This window comes from Pongo pygmaeus, chromosome 5 (assembly GCF_028885625.2).
Source record: "Pongo pygmaeus isolate AG05252 chromosome 5, NHGRI_mPonPyg2-v2.0_pri, whole genome shotgun sequence".
Classification (NCBI taxonomy): Eukaryota; Metazoa; Chordata; class Mammalia; order Primates; family Hominidae; genus Pongo; species Pongo pygmaeus.
The window spans coordinates 45171215-45191727 of NC_072378.2; the positions used below are offsets into that span (position 1 = coordinate 45171215).

Genomic DNA, 20513 nt, shown 5'->3' on the forward strand with positions numbered 1-20513 from the left:
ATTTTCTCCCAGAACTAAACCGGTCCCTACTTTGGATGAAACACATAGCTCTCTCTCTAGACACGGGTTCTGTAGGCTTCTGGCTGAAAATCTTTCCTCAATTTTCAATCAGCTGTGGCTGATTCTGGAACTCTGAATGGTTCCAGACTTGCTGTCTAGGATGAAAGACCTTATTCTGTAGCACTTTTTCCATAGAAGCAATGACCTCGTTTATATTCACTGCTGACCCAGCCAGCATTTAAGCTGCAGAATCTGCCCCTTCAGTATGACAAGTTCTGATTCCTCCAGGGCCAGCCCCAGGGCTTCTGCAAGCACACAAAGTGACTTTGTACAAACAAGCCATATGGGTCCTCGTAGGGCAGAAGAATTACAAAAAAGTGCCTCTTCTAGGTAGGGGAATGATAAAACAACGCTCCCTCTGAGCGGACCTTGCTCCTGGCTGACACGACTCCTGTGCCAGGATGCAAGGCTTGGCAAGTGAAGGCCAAAATAAAAGTTAGTCCCCACCAGTGCCTTCCTGGCCTGGTTTCTTTGTGTAGGGCACAGTCTGTACAATTCTGCCGAGTCCTGTCTGCTGCTGCCTAGAACCAAACAGCCTCACACCTTGCTCTTATAGGGCCTGTGCCCACTTAGGACAGGACAAGTGGGATTCAAGTCGAGTGGCCAGGAAGTCTGAAGGGAGTTGGGGAGTAAGAAGGCATGAGGAATGACCTCCTTCATTAGACCTGTACTCCTGTCCTGACAGACTTCTTGCCACTTGTTAATTAAGTGACTGAGGGGACTCAGGTGAGCTGGAGGACACCCCCGTCTTTCTCCAACAGGTGAAACAAGGTGGTTCTTTTCTGTAAGACAAATGTGGGTAATAAACAGAAAAAAGGCCAGCAAACAGATCAAGTTCCATAAAAACAAATGCAATCAGTGCACCCTTCTATGACAAAGGTTCACAGAGATGACAGACCAAGTGTGTGAGACATGTCCTGTGCAGGGACATATGTGACCTTCTGAGCTGTGGGGGAAGGTGCAGCTCAGCGCAAACCGCACTCAAGATGAGTTTCATTTCCCTTCTGGTGTATCTCCAGAGCGTGCTGGCAAGTGTGTGAGTCCACTGTTTCTTGCTTCTCGGCACCAGTGACATCATCATTTAATAAGTTAGGGAATCACAACTACATTTCAAAGAATCATTCAGTTTTCTCATTAAGATTCTATAGGATTTTTTTTTCCACAGCAACAGTCTTGCCAAAATAATGTTAAAAATAGACCTGGTAATACTTTTCACATTTGTAGGCAGTCATGAATGTTTAACAGTGTTTATGTCCAGCAGATGCACATAACTTTAGAATTAGGCATGAGATTTTACACAGTAATACAGAGTACATATATTGTCAAAAGGATTTTTGTTTTTTTTTTTTAAATAAAGCAAATACCAAGCCTAGGGGAAGAAAAACCTGTTCCCACTTCATCTTCTTGTAGGAAAGTGTTTAATGCATAAAACGTTGGGAGGAAAAGGCATGTGTAAAATGTATGTGAAAAAAGTTTTCAACAGTGATTAAATTTGGATATTTTGACTCACTTAAGTGCATATGGTAAATTCTCAAAATTCAAGGGTCTGAATTCTGGCTCCCAAAGTAGAGAATTATTTTGGAGACAGGCAGCGTCCTATGCTTGTCTGAGTCTGCATGGCTTGGGAAAGGGACACATAGGTTTGGGGCAAGCTGAGAGGTGGTTAAGGTCAGAGATCCCTCTGCTGAGAAAATACACCGAGTCTGACTGCCTGGAATTTCTCAGTGAGATAAGCTCTACAGGTCACTGGCCTACAGAAAATGAGATGCTACCTTAAAAGAGGTAAATGAAGTAAAATGTAATTATAATGATTTTAAAACAGAAGTTCTACACATTAATAACTCTATTTGGGGGACTGTCCCTAGGGAGTCCCAATGAAATCACTGGCTCCCAAAAAACTGGCCTAGATGGCCGTTAAGGAATCTTTTTACAGCTGGGCCTACTTGACATTTTGGAAATGTAAACGTGCCTCCATGCATCTGGAGGACGGCTACATGGATGTTTCCTGAGTTCCCAGCTCTCCTTTTTTATTAATAGTTGTAACTGATCAACAGACGATAAAGAATTGATGGCTTTATAAATATAGCTCTTAAATACAGTCATCGTAACTTTCTGATTAGCCTTGGCTGGAACTTTTTAACTTCTAGCCGTACATCTACGAATGGAAGTTTTCTTGCTTTGGGGGTAATCACATAGATGGAGATTAACTCTCTTTTTCTCCCAGGCCCTAAAAATTATTTTGACCAAAATGTTTAAGTCAGGGGTTTCATGTAGACACAGCTTAAATGAGTCATTAAGAATTTTATTGGTTAAAGTAGGCATATTTTTTTCCTAGTAGACATAATGACATAACAGTAATAAAAATGTAATATTCAAGTAATTGGTGTAATGTAATTACAGTTTGGTCATAAAGTAAGATTAGAAGTCTGAGATGGCTGTTTTGTGGGTGTGCATTTTAGCATCTAAATGTAGTCTTCAAGGTGCCTGTCCGGTCTGCCTGGAATACTAGTGCAGATCATCACATAACCAGGTGGCTGGGCGCCCAGCTGAGCCAGCATTATCTCTGAGTCCTGTTTACCCAGTCTGCCCTGTCTGGACATTGGTGTCCTGCCTGCTTCAGATACCTAACCATCACAGGAACTGAAAACAGTGTTTCTGGTTTTATATAGACAACAAAAGGGGGAAATAAAGGTGGCCAGGGTCCTCACTGGGGAAGGGACAGACGGAGTTCCAGTGCCATCCTAGAATGGCCACCTCTTTGCCCACATGATGCTGTAGCTCCCCATCTCCCTTAAATTGCAGTGCTTGGAGCAGAGAGCTCCCATATGCTTCTGATGTGCTACAGTGTCAGCCTGTTCTGGCTTTTGGAGGGAAGAACAATTTCCAGATTGAGGCTGAACAAAAGGAGCTGTCTTAGGCATTTGACCAAAATATATTTTATCAAAGGATTTGCCATCATTGGAGATATTCTTTCAACTATTATAAATGAATTTCTCCCTGTTTGCATTTCTTCTTTAGTGGCATAGCCTGCAGAAACACAAAATTTAAGCAAGAGTACTTATCCATTTTTGAACACAAACATAACATTTTAATTAACAATACTTAGAATAAATAATTTAAAGAACATCAGATTTCTTTTTTACTATTTTTTCCTTTTCAATTAATCAGTAATTTGTGGGGAGACAATTTGAGACTACACAAACCAATTCTTATCAGTCTTCCTCTACCATTGATGATCTTTTAATGCCACTATTCTTTCTATATTTATTAGTTGGCATTCTTCTGCAAAGAAGACCTTTCACTTTCTCCTCTGTTTACTTATTTATACTGCATGGACTCATGAATATTTATTCTATGGGTGACAAACTAGTACTATCATTATTTATTTCGATGCTCAAATTGTCCCAGATTTGGCCAGTAAGAGCCTCTTCCAGCTCCATTTTTGACATTTCCCCATGGTTCTTTGACCAATTCCTTATTTTCTTATGCAATAAAATATTCAAGGATCATTTTTCAGGCATCTTTCCCTGCCCTGGTTCTGGGATCAGGCATTTCTCCAAGGAACCCTGAATACCAGTGGGGAATGATATTTAGAAACTAAGATCTGGGCACTAGGTATGAAAGATCATCACTTTTTAAATGTGTAAAATTTATTTGGAAAAATTTCGGGTGCTTATAAAGAGCTAAGCATGTGCCACAGGTGAAGGCTGCCTTTGGATCCTGAAAGGGTTGGAATTCTAAGAGAAATTGCCCCCCGCCCCCGCCGGCCCTTGCCAAATAATGTAAATATGTCATGTAGTATGCCAATTACAGTTTCTGCAATTACTCTAAGCAAATACCGTTGTCTAAACCTATTTCAAAAGAACGTTAGTATCACTCCTAATTGACAGCTCTTGATGTCTGCTAACTCACAGTTCAGTCATTCGTCAACAGCATAGAGTGATTCACAAACTTAATTTCTTGCCAATGTCAGTGACTTTAAACATCCATTGTCTCCAAATCCCCCTTTATGAATATAAATCACACACCTACAAAGGCCTGTCATGAATGCAGCAGGCCACATGCAGTATGTCTGTGCCTCATCATTCCCTCTGGCATGTCACCTTAGTAAACAATGTATAGAGTCTCATTCTAACCCTTCAGTCTGTGGTCTTGTTTTCCACAATGGTGGCTGCTGAGCTGAGGCCCCAAGGAAGGTGAGAAGCCAGCCACACTGAGCCAGAGGGCTGGCAACAGTGACTGGAGCAAGGCTGGACATACAGGATTCCCTGTCTTTAACTCCTTTAAGTAAAGTCAAGGGAAAGCAGAAGTTGGTATCCGACTGATGCAGACTGTTGGCTTTTACTTGGCATGTACTTTCTTACTGCTTGAGAAATGTTATTTTTTCCTTAAACTTCTTTCTCATTAATCTTGTGTTAAGAGTGGTCTAACCCTGTTAGTTTGGTAGGCAGCTTCTGTTCCAATTAGCATATATTTCCATAAGTGTTGAGTGGGGAAGGGAAGGAAAATGCAGAATTTCTAAACTATTGACCTTGAGGGACTTGTAGGAAGGTGTGTCTGACATGCTTGTAATACAACTGACTCTGAAAAAGCTCTAGTAAATGGTTAAGTTATGGTTGGCTCTGATGATTTATGCTGAACAGAATAAACTATGATGGAAACATAAAATATTTCTAAGCTTACACTTTAGTCACTCAATATACATGAAACTCAATCTTCTTACTTAAAAAACAGATAAAGCATTGAGAATCTCCTAAGGAAATCAAGTTGTTTACTAGCCTTGTGTTCACCCATGTCATGCAGACCAAGATTAAGAGCTGAAAATGCTTTGATATTCTCCACTGCAAGGCACTGTGTGATATCCCACTTAAAACTATTCCTACCATTCCACCAAGGGACTTTCCTTTCCACTGACAAGTTGAAGGAGGAATTCAGAGACAGTGCTTCAGTAGCCAAATTGTTTCATTGTTCAAGTATATTGATAGGGTGGTTGTCTAAGCAGAAAATGCAGAATTAAACGAAGGAAGCTTGTTTTGAGAGCAGGTCTGTCACCATCTATGATACATATGACAAGGAAGTAAACAGGAAGTGCTGAATTGGCTTGGTTTACTCCTACAGGGACAGAGAGAAATAAAATCAGTGTTTACCAAATGGAAAAGCACAAAGTTGGTACAGAGAGAAATGTTATTTTCAGGCTTCTAAAAAGGTATTACAAATAACACAAAGTTTCAAACCTATAATTAAAAACTATTTTAAAAAAGTTTTGATTAGGTTCCCTTCAAAAATAGGCATTTTAGGCTGAAATAAATTCTTAAAGTTTTGACTCCCACCTATGCTGGTTTTTCCATAATCCACACTCCATAAATGCCCCTCTTAAATAACAGATTTCAGGAGTAAAAAATATGTCTTAAAGTCATCTGGTAGAACTTCAATGCTCCCACTTAATAGATGAGGAATCCAAGACCCCAAAGTTAAAGCAATTTCTCAAACACCACACAGCCATTAAGGGCAGGGAGAACTTAGGATCCAAGTTACCCATCAGGCAAGAGTTATGAATAGATATAATTTCTTAGTGCCAGATCCACGGAGGAAACAAACCTTGTGGTGAAGGGGCCAAATGTATTGTTGGTGTAGTTTTTTCCAGAAGCCAAGACTGGGCCTGTGGGTCCAAACTGAGTGTACTTCTGTCCTTCAGCAGCTCTGGACAAGGGCTAAATACCATCTAAATGCCTGACTCCAGAATCATGAGAAATAAAAAAATCATGTTGTCTTAAAGCCACTGAGGTTTGGGGTGGTTTGTTACACAGCAAAAGATAACTGAAACAGAAATAGGCAGGATCACCCCATGAGGCAAGGAAGCACATCGGCTGAGTTGTTTACTAAGGGCAAAGGCGATATGGACTGGCTAACAGAAGACGGAAGTTATAAATACTAGCAAGGACCATTGGACCAGTTAAAGAAATGATGACAGTAGTGGTTATAAGTATTTCTTACTTTAATATGAATACAGCATTTTTTTGGTATTAATTTTCTTTACTCCCCCGCTTCCATTCCCTATCTAAATAGAAGATGTGTTAATAGTGGCTAGCCATATAGCTCAGTATTTAGGTTACAGGATATTAAAGAGGGAGTGTGACTCAGAGAAAAGAGGAACAAATATCACCCCAAAATGGATGTGTCATATAGGACTTAATAGCCTTTTACTAAAAAAAAAAAAATACACTTTTGGCGAGGCATGGTGGCTCATGCCTGCAATCCCAGCACTTTGGGAGGCCGAGGCAGGTGGATCATGGGGTCAGGAGATTGAGACCATCCTGGCCAACATGGTGAAACCCCATCTCCACTAAAAATACAAAAATTAGCCAGGCCTGGTGGCATGTGCCTGTAGTCCCAGCTACTTGGGAGGCTGAGGCAAGAGAATCACTTGAACCTGGGAGGCGGAGGCTGCAGTGAGCTGAGATCGTGCCACTGCACTCCAGCCTGGGTGACAGAGCGAGAAACTCCATCTCAAAAAAAAAAAAAAAAAAAAATTTATATTAGAACAGTTTTACATTTACCAAATTGTGAAGATAGCACAAAGTTCCCATATACCCAACACCTACTTTCCTCTATTATTAGTAATTTACATTATGATACATTTGTCACAATTAATGAACAAATATTGGTAGTTATTACCTAAAGCCCATACTTGATTTGGATTTCCTTAGTTTTTATCCATTGTCCCGTTTCTGCTCCAGAATTGCATCCAGGACGCCACATTACATTTATATCATGTCTCCTTAGGCTCCTCTTGGCGATGATAGTTTCTCAGGCTTTCCTTGACAGTTTTGAGGAGTGTGGTCAGGTATTCTGTAGTGCCTCTCAAGTGACATTTGTGTGATGCTCAAGATTAGAAGGGGTTATGGGTTACTGGGAAGATGACCACAAAGGTATTTATATCCTTTTTTGGAGGACAGGGTTAGCATGCATCATGTTAGGTGGAAGCATTTTGCTGTTGACTTTATTTGGAGGTTAAACATGGTTAAAAGATGTATGTATGGGTACCAAGTAGACAAAGGGTGGATAGACTGCAGTCATTGGTAGTGTGCCAACCTGGTGAAACTTAAACTACTTTCCCATAGTCCCCTTCCCTACGGGGTTCTGAGTTAGAGTTGGCCAAAAGGGAAATGTATGCAGATGTGGAAGGTGGAAATGAAGCAGCTATTGATCTTTGAAGGTCTTGCAGGTACAGAGAAGGCACAGAAATGCTGACAGGTTCTAGCTTGTCTTCACTTTCTTCCACTCAACATTCAGTTCTGACTGAAGAGCCTATTGACCAACAGTGGCTCCCAGCTTATGCCAGACACTCGGTGGTGGGCCTGCCAAGGTGGCAGTTATACAGAAGCATGGCTTCCTACACACCTTCTCATGAGCCATCACTTTGCAGCCACTTTTGGCACCTAGTTGTTCTTTGTTTCTCACATTGATGGGTTGGTCTTTTTTTTTTTCTCTCTGATCCTCCAACTTCCTTCCTATGCTTTCACTTTCCCAGTTCTTCTCACAACTGTATAAGGTCTGATTCCTGTAATCCTCATCCCATAGTACACAGTGGTTCTGATTCTGTGACTGAACCCCTGACTGATACCTCAAGGTATGAGAGACTGATTTTCAAACTGCCAACTACAGAAGCTGGAAAAAAAATACAAATGCAGTTGTGTAATAGTTTTCTATGATGCCATAACAAATGACTACAAATTTAGTAGCATAAATACCACAAATTTATTATCTTAGAGTTCTATAGGCCAGAAGTCCAGTATAAGTCTCATTAGACTAAAATCAGTGTTGTCAGGCTATGTTTTTTTCTGGAGGCTATAGGGAACAATCTGTTTCCTGTTCATTCAGATTGTTGGGAGAACTCAGTTTCTGTTTCTTCAGTACCAAGGTCTCCATTTTCAAGCGGTCTGTAAGCTGGGGCCATCTAGGAGGCCACCATATTCCTTGGCTCATGGCTCCTTTACTCTGTCTTCAAAGTTAGAACATCAAGTCATTTTCATGTTGCATCTCTCTTACCCATTCTTCTGCTTTTAAGAGCTCATGTGATTAGACTGTACCCATGTGGATAATCTAGGATAATCTAGGATAACCGCTCCATCTTAACTTCCTTTGATTAGCAACCTTCATGCCATCTGCAACCTTATTTCCCTTTTGCTATGTGATGTAACATATTCACAGATTCTGAGATTTGGATATGGACTCTTGGGGTAGGGGTACAAATTATTTGAAGCATCAGAAAAAAACCAGTGTGGCCAGGACTTGAGAGAATAAGATAGTGGAGAAAAGTCAGGTTCTCTTTTTTTCTCATGAAATTTGCCAATTAACTGTGAGAGAAAGTGAGGCCAAACAGTCTGGGAATTATGGCAGTATCACTGGGCTGGGGAAACAGAGGTTGGAGTTTGGGGCTACCAAGGCAGTTGAGGAACCATGATTCCCTGACCAGAGGAAACTACAGAGAAATAAGTCTATAATTCTGCATGCAATTTCCCCTTGAAGCATATGTCAACTCCAAAGCTGTACATGTGGTGGTGGGGGCGGGGGGAGGGATGGTGAGAGCAGCAGATGGAAGGCTAAAAATGTGAGCAAAAATTCTATCAATCTTGTCAGGTTAGGGGTTAGATTTCAGAGCTCACCAGCGTTGAAGGGGTCTGGTAAACACCATAGGCTCTCAGCTGAGACCCTAGGGATATTTTCTAGGAATAAAGGCAAAGCAGAAATAGATCAACTTTGATCCAACTGTACCCCATCTGCCTGCCAGAAAATTATATCCTCTGTAGAAAAAATCACCATCCAGAGCTTCTTTAAGACAGGGTCTTGATCTGTCATCCAGGTTGGAGTGCAGTGGTGCAATCATAACTCACTGCAGCCTCAAATTCCTGGGCTTAAGGGATCCTCCTGCCTCAGCCTTCTGAGTGGCTGGGACTACTACAGGCACATGCCACCACGCCCAGTTAATTTTTATTTTTGTAGAGATGGGGTCTTGCTTTGTTGCCCAGGGTGGTCAGGGTGGTCTTGAAATCCTCAAGCGATCCTCCCCCCTACCTTGGCCTCCCAAAGTGGTGAGATTACAGGGGTGAGCCAGCGTGCCCAGCCCAGAGCGTCTATATCTTTTGCATATATGATGTCTGGCATTCAGTAAAAAACTCATAGACAAAGCAAGAGGCATTGAAAACCAAGAGGAAAAAAAAAAAACAGACAACAGAAACATCCCCAAGCAACCCAAATATTGAGGTAATAAAGAAGGGACTGGAACTGGAATTTTTTTTTTTTTTCAAAAAAGAATCAAATGGTGATGGTATAATTAAAAAAATTAAAAAAAATTAAGAATTCAGTAGATGAGCTTAATAGAATTTTAGAAGGAAAGTTCAATAGATACAAGATAGGTCAGTAGAAAACATTCATATTGAAGCAGAGAGAAAAGGAAATAAGAAATACAGAAAAGAGTACAGAAGACATATAATGTATGGTTAAAAAAATAAGTCTGACATACATCTAATTGAAATCCTAGAATACATAAAGAAATATTTGAAGAAAAGTGGATAGGATTAAAAAAAATCGATGAAAAATATCCAGCCACAGATTCAAGTAGTTCTACAAATTCCAAGAGAGAGAAAAACAAAGAAAACTACATGTAGGCATGTCATACTACAACTGTTAAAGAATAAAAGGAAAAAAACCTCAAAAGCAGCCAGAGAAAAGCAGGCACATTACCTTCACAGGGGCAACAACGAGGCTGACAACCAAAATGACAGAGGCCAAAAGAGAAGGAAGTAAGTCTGATGTGTGAAAAATAATGCACATTTTATAATGCAAAACTTTAGGAAAACAGAAATATCCAAAAATAGGATACAACTGAAAAGGAACCAGCCATCACAGTATGAAGAAATGTAGTGTGACAGGTCTCCCAACAGGTTATTTAAGGGTATATGTTCACTGCTTGAACCCTAAAGGCCAGGCAGTGATCCAAGTCCAGGGTGCCCAGCAGAGGAGCAGGTGTCCCTGAGAATCCAAACTTCCCAGAGAGTATCTGGGAACATACCAAGAAAAACAGTCCCATCACACACACGGTAGGCAAAGAGCCAGAAAATTAGCTTAAAAGCAGCCTTAAAGATGGGAGGCAGCGTGGATCTCTAGAGTTTGTCTGCTGCTGCCCAGGAGTTCCCTGTCTGTAAGTCTTAATAAACTCATCTACTCACCAAGCTGGACTTGTCTGAATCATTCTTTGGTTTCTTGGCATCTTCCCAGTTTGGGGGTGGGAGCAGTGTTATAGTCTCAAAATTTTATTTTTACTGTTATTTTTTTTTAGACAGAGTCTCATTTTGTTGCCCAGGCGGGAGTGCAGTGGTGTGATCTCAGGTCACTGCAACCTCTGCCTCCCGGGTTCAAGCAATTCTCCTGCCTCAGCCTCCTGAATAGCTGGGATTACAAGTGTGTGCCACCACTTGTGTGCCTGGATAATTTTTGTATTTTTAGTAGAGATGGGGTTTAGCTATGTTGGCCAGGCTGGTTTCAAACTTTTGGCCTCAAGTGATCCACCTGCCTTGGCCTCCCAAAGTGCTGGGATTATAGTTGTGAGCCACCATGCCCGGCTTCAAATTTTTTACATAACAGAAATACTCAGCAGTCTTAAAAAAAAGTCATGAGAAAGTGTTACTATAGGTTACAAAGAAGTATGTACTTTATGAACATATTGTGTGTGTGTGTGTGTGTGTGTGTGCATGTGTGTATTAAAATGTCAGTCATGTGTAGTCTCAACGTTAAAGGACTATGGCTAATTCTAATTGCATTCTTTGTGCTTTTCTGAGTCTTCTGAGTTTTTTGTTTGCAATGAATGAATATTTTAAAAATAATAAAAAGGGTGGTAAAGAACAAGTTAAAGAGTTAAAATGACAAAAATAAATTAAAACCAAGAAATACAAGTTAGCATGTTAAGGAGTTATGATGAGGCTAAGATTGTAGATTTAAATGTAACCATATCAATCATTACATTAGATATAGTCTAAAGAGTGGGATTAAAAGGCAGAGATTGTAAAATGGGTTAAAAAGCACCACCTAACTATAGGCTATCAATGAAAAAGATACTTTAAATAAAAGTAAAGCATGAAAAAATATGCATAATACAAGTACTGAAGAAAGATGAAGTAGATTTATTAATATCAGACCAAGTACACTTCAGAACATGACATACTGTCAGGGATAAAGAGGAAAATTACAGAATGCTAAAGAGGACAATTAATCAAGAAGACATGCCATTCCTAAATGTGTGTGTGTAACTGAGAACAGAACTTCAAAATACACTAAGCAAAACCTAATAAAACTCAAAGGAGAAACAGATAAGTCTACAATATTAATTGAAGCCATTAACCCTCCTTTCTCAGTAATTGATTGTAAAAAGTAGAAAATCAGTAAGTATATAGAAGAACTGAATAACACTGTTAGGTTGATGCAAAAATACTCATGGTTTTTGCCATTACTATTTCAAAGGCAAAAACCGTGATTACTTTTGCACCAACCTATCAACCAACTTGACCTCATATTTATAGAGTACGACATCAAAGAGCACAATACACATGTTTTCAAGTGCATATGCACACATTCTGGGCCATAAGCAAACCTTAGAAAACCTAAAGGAACTGAAATCATACAAAGTATGTCTCTATTATAAAATTAAACTAAAATTTAGTAACAGGAAGATATCTAGGACATTCTCAAACATTTGGAAACTAATCAACATATTTCTAAATAAGCCATGAGTCAAAGAGAAAATCAGAAAGGAAATTAGAAAATGTTGTGAATTGGATGAAAATGAAAACAAAACACATTAAAGGTTGTGGGATATAGCTAAAGTAGTGTTTAGAGGGAAACTGAAAAGGAAGAATAAACAAATTGCCAATCTTAGGAATTAAAGAGGAGTGTCACTACAGATCCTACAGACATTTAAAGGATTTTAAGATAATTTAATGAACAACTTTATGCCAAAACTTTTGTTAACTTAGATAAGGGACAAATAAGAGACAAACTATCAAAACTCTCTGAAGAAGAAATAGATAACCTTATATCTAATAGATAACCTTATATCTATCTAAGAAATAGCCTTATATCTAATATTATTCATAGCTAAAAGCTTTCCTACAAAAAACAATTCAGACCCTGATAGCCTCCCTGGTGAATTCTACTGAATTTTAACAACAACAACAACAGAAAACACTAATTCTACAGAAACTCTTCCAGAACACAGAAAAGGAAGCAGCAGGCCCAAACTCATTTTATGAGCCTAGCATTAGCTGATATAAAAACCAGAAATGAGACATTACAAAAACTCCAGATCAATACTTTTCATGAGTACAGATACAAAAATACCTAGCAAAATGTTAGCAAATCAGATCCATCAAAATGTTGCCAGGCACAGTAGCTCAGGCCTATAATCCCAGTACTTTGGGAGGCCAAAGTGGGAAGATCACTTGAGGCCAGGAGATTGAGACCAGCCTGGGCAACAAGCAAGACCCTGTCACTACAAAATAAAACATTAAAAAAAAATGCCAGGCATGGTGATGTGTGCTTATACTTCTAGCTGTTTGGGAGGCTGAGGCGAGAAGATGGCTTGAGCCCAGGAGTTCCAGGATGCAGTGAGCTATGATCATGCCACTGCAGTCCAGCTTGCACAACAGAGTGAGACCCTGTCTCTTTAACAATACAAACACACAAATATATATAAATACACACATACATATTCACACACACACACACACACATATGCCCACACACACGGAGGTTAATACATCATGACTGAATTGCATTTATCCCAGTAATGGAAGATTAGTTCAACAAGTAAAAATCAATCAACATAATTTATCACTGGGGAAAAAAAATGTCTTCAAGGATGCAGAAATCCATTTGATAAAATTCAACATCCATAAAACCACTCAGCAAAAAAGGAATAAAAGGGAACTTCCTTAATGTGATAAAAAGCATCTAAGAAAATCTTAGCTAATTTAATGGGGTAAAGGCTGAATGCTTTCCCCATAAAATAGGGAAAAGGAAAGGATGTCCATTTTTACCACTCCTATTCAATAGTGTACTGGAGATCCTAGTCACTGCAATAAGACATGAAGAAGAAATAAAAACCATACAGATTAGATAGAAAAACAATTGTATTTGCAAACAAAATGATCATCTATGTAGAAAATCCCGAAGAAGCTATAACTGCCCCCACCACCTCAGCAATCTATTAGAGCTAGTAAGTTCAGCAAGGTTTTAGCATAAAAGGTTAATATACAAAAATCAATTTTATTTCTCTATGAAATAAAATGAATAATGAATAATTGGAAAATGAAAAAAATTTAAATATTTCTTATAACATCAGCCATGAAATATCCATGCATGAACCTAACAAAATATATACTAGGTTTACATTCTGAAAGCTATAAAACATTGATGAGAAAAATTTAAAAAGACCTTTATAAGTGGAGAGCTATATCATGTTCATTAATTAGAAGGCTTAATGTTGCTAAGGTGTCAGTTCTTTCCAAATTAAGCTATACATTGTAAGCAATCCCAGTCAAAATTTCAGAAAGTGTTTGGTAGAAATATGAAAAAGCAAAGAACCCAAAATATGCAAAGCAATTTTGAAAAAGAAGAGCTGAGAAACTCATAAGACCTGATTTCATGACTTAGTATAAAAGTCAGAGTAATCAACACAACCAGGCATTAGTATCAGGATAAACAAATAGACCAATGGAACAAAACAGGATTCAAAGCAGAGCAATATTTATATGGTCAATTAATTTTAGACAAGGGTGCCAAGGTAATTCAACGCAGTAAGGATAGTTTTCTCAATGAGTGGTATTGAAACTATCTGACATCCATATGCAAAAAACAAAAAAATAGAACCTCAACTCTTATCTTGTATTAATACCATATACAAAGTCAAAATAAATAGAAAACCTAAAAGTTCAAAACTTAAATATCTAAAAGAAAACATAGGAGAAAGCCTTTGTGAGCTTGGGTTAGATGAAGGTTTCTTACATAAGACATACAGTATAAGCCATAAAAGAATAAAAACTGATAACTTTGACTTATTCAAAATTAAAAATATCAGCTTTTCCAAGGGCACTTTAAGAAAGAACAAGCTCCAGACTTGAAAGTTTTGAAAAGCACATTTCTGATAATAGATCTGTGTCTAAAAGACATAACTCTTATATTGTAATGAGACAAACAACCATGTTTTTAAGGGGCAAAAGATGTGAATAAACACTTCAACGAAGAAAAAATACAGATGGCAAATGAACACATGGAAAATGCTTAATATCATTGGCCATCAGGGAAATGCAGGTAAAGCCACAATGAGATATCACTATGCACCTACTGGAATGGCCAAAATTAAGGCAAAATAAATAAGCAATACACCAAATGCTGGATCATACCAAAAGCTAGTGAAGATATGGAGAAACGAGAAATCTCATATTTCTGGTGGGAGTGCCATATGGTACAGCTACATTGGAAAACATTTTGGTAGTTTTTTATAAAAATAAATATTCACTTACCATGAGTCAGTAATCCCACTTCTAGGTATTTACCCAATACAAATGAACACATGAGTCCACACAAAGATCTGTCCATTTGTGTTCAGAGCAATTTTATTTTTAATAGCAAGGAAATGGAAACAATGCAAATGTCCACTCAATAGTGAATGGATGAACAAATTGTAGTGCATCCATATGATGGAATATTACTCAGCAATAACATATAATGAACTAACACACAAAACAAGATGGATAAACCTCAAAAGCATTATGCTAAGTAAAAAAGACACACAAAAATCTTGAAATTCAACTTGATATGGAATTATTGCATTTAATATGCCATTCTGGAAAATATAAAAAATGATAGGGACAGAATGAGTGTTGCCAGGGGTTAGTAATGAGGTGGGGGAATCATGTTACAAAGGAACATGAAAAAACTGTTTTGGGTTCTTTTATTTTTATTGTGATGGCGATTACACAACTGTTCATTTGTCAAAAGTCACTAAATTGTGCTGTACATATAAAAAGGGTTTATAACTATATGCAAACTAGATCAGACTAAGCTTTTTTTTTTTTTTTTTTTAAAGAAACATAGATAAGGGTGGTGATTCATGCCTATAATCGCAGTACTTTGGGAGGCTGAGGCAGGAGGACTGTTTGAATCCAGGAGTTTGAGATAAGCCTGAGCAACATAGTGAGACCCTGTCTCTATAAAAAGAAAAAAAAAATGCTGGGCATGGTGGCATGTGCTTTGTAGTCCCAACTACTCAGGAGGCTGAGGTGGGAGGATTGCTTGAGCCCAGGAGCTGTGATCATGCCAATGTACTTCAGCCTGGGTGACAGAGCAAGACACTGTATCAAAAAAAAGAAAAAATGAAATATATTCTGTTTCGATGTGCCCTATCTAAAGAACTTCTGCAACATATGAAGTGATAAATAATACATGATTTTTTAATAAAAATGCTAACCTGGAGCTGTGGTAAAAAGAAAATTTGAGCAAGTGGTGAAACAGATATATCAAAATAGGCCAGGTGCAGTGGCTCACACCTGTAATCCCAACACATTGGGAAGCCAAGGCGGGTGGATCACTTGAGCTCAGGAATTCAAGACCAGCCTGGGCAACATGGTGAAACCCTGTCTCTACCAAAAAAATATTAGCTGGGCATGGTGGCATGTGCCTGTGGTCCCAGCTACTCAGGAGGCTGAGGTGGGAGGATCATTTGAGCCCAGGAGGCAGAGGTTGCGGTGAGCCAGGATCACGCCACTGTACTCCAGCCTAGGTAACAGAGTGAGACCCCATCTCAAAAAGAAAAAAAGATACATCAAATAAAATTTGACATAATATTACTGAAACCTAATGACATCACAACTAATTTCTGCTTGTAGTGGTCAAATTTCTTATTTTGTTGGAGATGCACTGTGATTTAGGAAGTATCAAATGCAAAAATGTTTTTTAAAAGAGTTATGTTGAAAAACACAGTTGAAGAAGTTCAGAAATCTTTGGAAAGTCAAGGGGAAGCTGAATGTTGAGATATGAAGATGACGAGCCAGGACAGAAGTGAAAAGGAAAAGCTAAAGGCTGGAGAAGAACCAGAGAAGTATAATAACATGGGTATAGTGTTGCAAGAATTTGCGGGATTAAGTACTGATCAATCATTCATTCATATAATACTGACTCAACACGTATGATGTGTCAGGCACTGTTCTAAGTGCTGGGATATAGCAGTAGACAAAATAGACCATGATCTTTAATTGCAGAGTCTACATTCTAGAGGGAGAACACAGTAACAAAATAAACAGATCTATGAAATGGTATTTTAGAAGACAGTAAGTGTTAGAGTGAAAAAGAAAGCAAGGAAAGGGATATGGTGTGCTAGAGCAGGGGTTGGGGTCTCAATATTTAAAAGGGTGGTCAGAGAAGGTCTTATAGAGAAAGTGATTTATGTTTTTTTGAGACAGGGTCTGGCTGTGTTGCCCAGGCTGGAGTGCAATGGCACGATCCTAGCTCACTGCTGCCTTGAACTCCTGGGCTCAAGTGATTCTCCTGCCTCAGCCTTCCCATTAGCTGGTACTACAGGAGTGTGCCACTGTGACTGGCTAGTTTTTTAATTTTTTGTAGAGACAGGGTCTTGCTCTGTTGCCCAGGTTGGTCTCCAATTCTTTGCCTCAAGCAATCCTCCCACTTTGGCCTTCTAAAGTTCTGGGATTACAGGTGTGAGCCACTGTGGCCCAGTCTGAGAAAGTAATATGATATTTCATGTATGACTTGAAGAAGGTAAGGTAGCCACGAGGACAGCTTTTTACGGTGGATGCTTCTAAACACTGAGTACTCACGGTGTGCGCAGCTAACATCCATCTACTTCGTTGAGACCCATTTAGCTTCCATTGAAATGATATTCAAATATACCATTAATGTGATAATTGGTTATGACTGCTGATAAAAATGATTTACAGAATAATCTTCAACTGAGCAAGAACAATTTGAGATCCAACTGAAAGAAAACCACATACCTCACTTTATTTTTAACTACTACTACCCCCTCTCTGAAACCTGCCCCTCTTTCAATTTTCATTATATGTGACTTTGGGAATGCTGAATTTACTTTTTTAGTGTCATTAGCTGGGAAAGGGGGTTAGAAAGAGCAGGAGGAAATAGCCTATCCATATGAAAACAATAATCACATAATATTTATTGTCTGGGATTGAAATGTTTCAAATAGGCAAAGCAATAAAATGTCAGGAAAAGCAAAACTTCCTAATGTTAAAAATATCATAAATTTTCCCCAAAATAAGACATATGAAAAAAGTTCCAGTGATACTTTATGTCAAAGGAAGAAAAAAGCCCTCAAATCCACGTTAAAGCTGCCTGAAATCTTCAGAAGGCACAATCTACTCACCACTGGAGAACTGAGGAGACAGTGGCAATTATGATAAAGTATAGAAAGCAACGATTACCTTTTATTGAGCTGGAGAATCACTTTTTAACATAAACTCACTGATCCCTGCATTCTGTAACTTGGCTTTTGCTATCTATTAAGTTTAAAAAAAAAGGTAGTGTCAAAAAGCTAGCAGGATTTCAGTATCACTTTAAAGTGATTTTACATTTTATAATTACAATGGGACTTATGTGTATATTTATTAATAAAATAGAGTAGCACCTACATGGGCAAAATATGCTTTATTGAATCTACAGATAATTTAATCTAGGTGGGCTCATGAACCCCTTTCTATAATTCCACGGTTCCCCGCAGGCTCACTGTTTGGGGCCTGCAGACTCCATGTTGATTGCTTGATTTTCATAGGTGCCAAATAAGATTTCTGAAGGAATGGCTATAAAGAAAACAGACATTTTAATTTCAAGCTACTCTTTGGAGTAGCTTCCGGTTCACAAAATGTTATTTTTAGTCTAAATAGATCTTTATATTTGCTTTAAGTTCAGTGGACATGTTATTCCATTACCTTTAGGGAAATTTGATCCTAAAAGGCCCATTGTCTTTACAGTGAACCAGTGGGAGAACTGGTAGGTTTTCAAAGATGGACTATATACAAAAATAGTCCAACTAGTTTGTAATTCTTTTTCAAGATTGTATAGATTCAGATGGAACTCAAAGGTTCTTAGGTCTTAGTAGTGCAAAGTAATGCAAATATGATTAAGGTCATCTGTTTATGAGGTCCTTAACCCCTTCACACAAGACTGACGGCACAGTGACCTACTCACAAAGGCCACAAGAAACCTGATGCATGCGGTGCTTTAAATTGCTTTTTCTGAGACGTTGTATTTGTCTTTAAGAAAAAAGCTGTGATCATCTAAAGTTCATGAGCTGTGTAGCCAAATAAGTGAAATAAGAATTGATGAGATTAAACAAAGATTTTTTAAAAAGGATTCTGAGCTCATGTTTAAATGCATTTTTTTGGCTGGGCGAGGTGGCTCACACCTGTAATTCCAGCACTTTAGGAGGCTGAGGCAGGTGGACTACTAGAGATGAGGAGTTCAAGACCAGCCTTTCCAACATGGTGAAACCCTGTCTCTACTAAAAATACAAAAATCAGCTGGATGTGGTGGCGCATGCCTGTAATCCCAGCTACTCTGGAGGCTGAGGCAGGAGAATCGCTTGAACCCAGGAGGCGGAGGTTCCCGTGAACCACTTCAGCTTGGGCAATAGAATGAGACTCCATTTCAAAAAAAAAAAAAAAACAAAAAACATTTTTTTTCTATCAACCAAACCACAAATGTTTATGAGTATCTGTGTATGTGAGAATGACAAAGAGGTGTTAATTCAAGACTTGCCCTCAAGAAATTCTTAATCTGGTGCAGTCTAAAGGCACATGGACAGATGATCAGGAACACTCAATAGGAAGCAGAGAGAACAACAAGGGCTTAGAGTTCAGAGGAAGCAAAGGGTGCTATGTGCTGAGACAGGCAGGAAACTTTATGGGAAAGAGCTAGGGAAGGAGACCACCATGAAAACGAGAAGAGGCAGATTCATTTTGCATACTGCTAACAGAAACACCTGACCTTCTACGCGCTGCCGTGGAAGGGCTCCCAGGAGACCTCATCTTCACATAGGCCACGCAGCTCTACCTAGGCCATAGGGACCTTCCTCTGTGATTGTCACAGGAACACAGCAAGACAGCCACTATTGTGAGGAGCTGCCACAGGTAGTTTTGCATCTGCCTCCCTAGTTCTGGTAAGACAAAGGTCTTTCCACCTCAACCCCCTTTGGGATGTGAATGCAAGCTATGAAACTGCTTGGCTGGCCAGGCACAGTGGCTCACGCCTGTAATCCCAGCACTTTGGGAGGCTGAGGCGGGTGGATTGCCTGAGGTCAGGAGTTCGAGACCAACCTGGCCAACATAGTAAAACCCCATCTCTACTAAAAATACAAAAAATTAGCTGGGCGTGGTGGCAGGCGCCTGTAATCCCAGCTATTCGGGAGGCTGAGGCAGGAGAATCGCTTGAACCCGGGAGGCAGAGGTTGCAGTGAGCCGAGATCGAGCCATTGCACTCCAGCCTGGGCAACAAGAGTGAAACTCTGTCTCAAAAACAAACAAAAAACAAAAAACAAACCAAAAAACTGCTTGGCTGTGGCTTAGAGTTGGCTCCTCCATGACATAGTAAACCCCCAGTCACTCATGTCTTCTTGTCAACTGGCCCCTCTGGCTTGGTATCTTCCTGTGGGATTAGGAACGTGGGAAGTTGATACTGTGCCAATCTTGCTTATGTAGCTGTGTAACAAACTGTCTAAAGCCATTTGGGCTCACCGTTTCCTTACAGGCCAAACCTATAGAAGTGTGGCAAGCCAACTCATCAGCTGCAGTAGTTGCTGCTGCTTAGTGTCTACTTGCTTGACTGACTGGTATGTTTAGGTCAGGAAGGGGTGACAAGAAGTGGCCAATGCATTGGCAGGGTAACTTTTCCCAAGTGAAGTAGCTGGAAGACGCAATTAAAACCATTCAGAAATAGCTGGGTGTGGTGGCTTGTGCCTGTGGTCCCAGCTAATCAGGAGGCTGAGGTGGGAGGACTGCTTGCACCTAGGAGTTGGAGACCAGCCTCAGTGCCATAGGGAGACCCCATCTTAAAAAAAAATTCAGAAAAGAAAGTTGTACCACAGGCTGGTGCAGTTATTTGGAATCTTAAAGGACATAAATCAGAAGGTGGCTTGTCCTGAGGCAGAACAAACCTAGGGTTGAATTAAAGACCCCTTGTGGAAGTCAGTTGGCGATTCCTCAGGGATCTTGAACTAGAAATTCCATTTGACCCAGCCATCCCATTACTGGGTATATACCCAAAGGACTATAAATCATGCTGCTATAAAGACACATGCACACGTATGTTTATTGCGGCACTATTCACAATAGCAAGGACTTGGAACCAACCCAAATGTCCAACAATGATAG

The 20513-nt window shown here is 39.4% G+C and overlaps 1 protein-coding gene across 6 annotated transcripts in view; it reads right to left on the reverse strand.

Annotated features, from left to right (window-relative positions):
* Positions 1-999: 999 nt before the first annotated feature.
* SUPT3H (SPT3 homolog, SAGA and STAGA complex component) overlaps positions 1000-20513 on the reverse strand; it is a 565741-nt gene continuing 546227 nt past the window's right edge. For 4 of the 6 annotated variants that reach the window (XR_010126711.1, XR_010126708.1, XR_010126712.1 and 1 more), the window contains one exon: positions 1000-5172. The gene's annotated coding sequence lies outside the window, so the exon portion shown is untranslated. The remainder of the gene's footprint in view (positions 5173-20513) is intronic. The other 2 variants (XR_010126710.1, XR_010126709.1) reach the window with 1 other exon arrangement.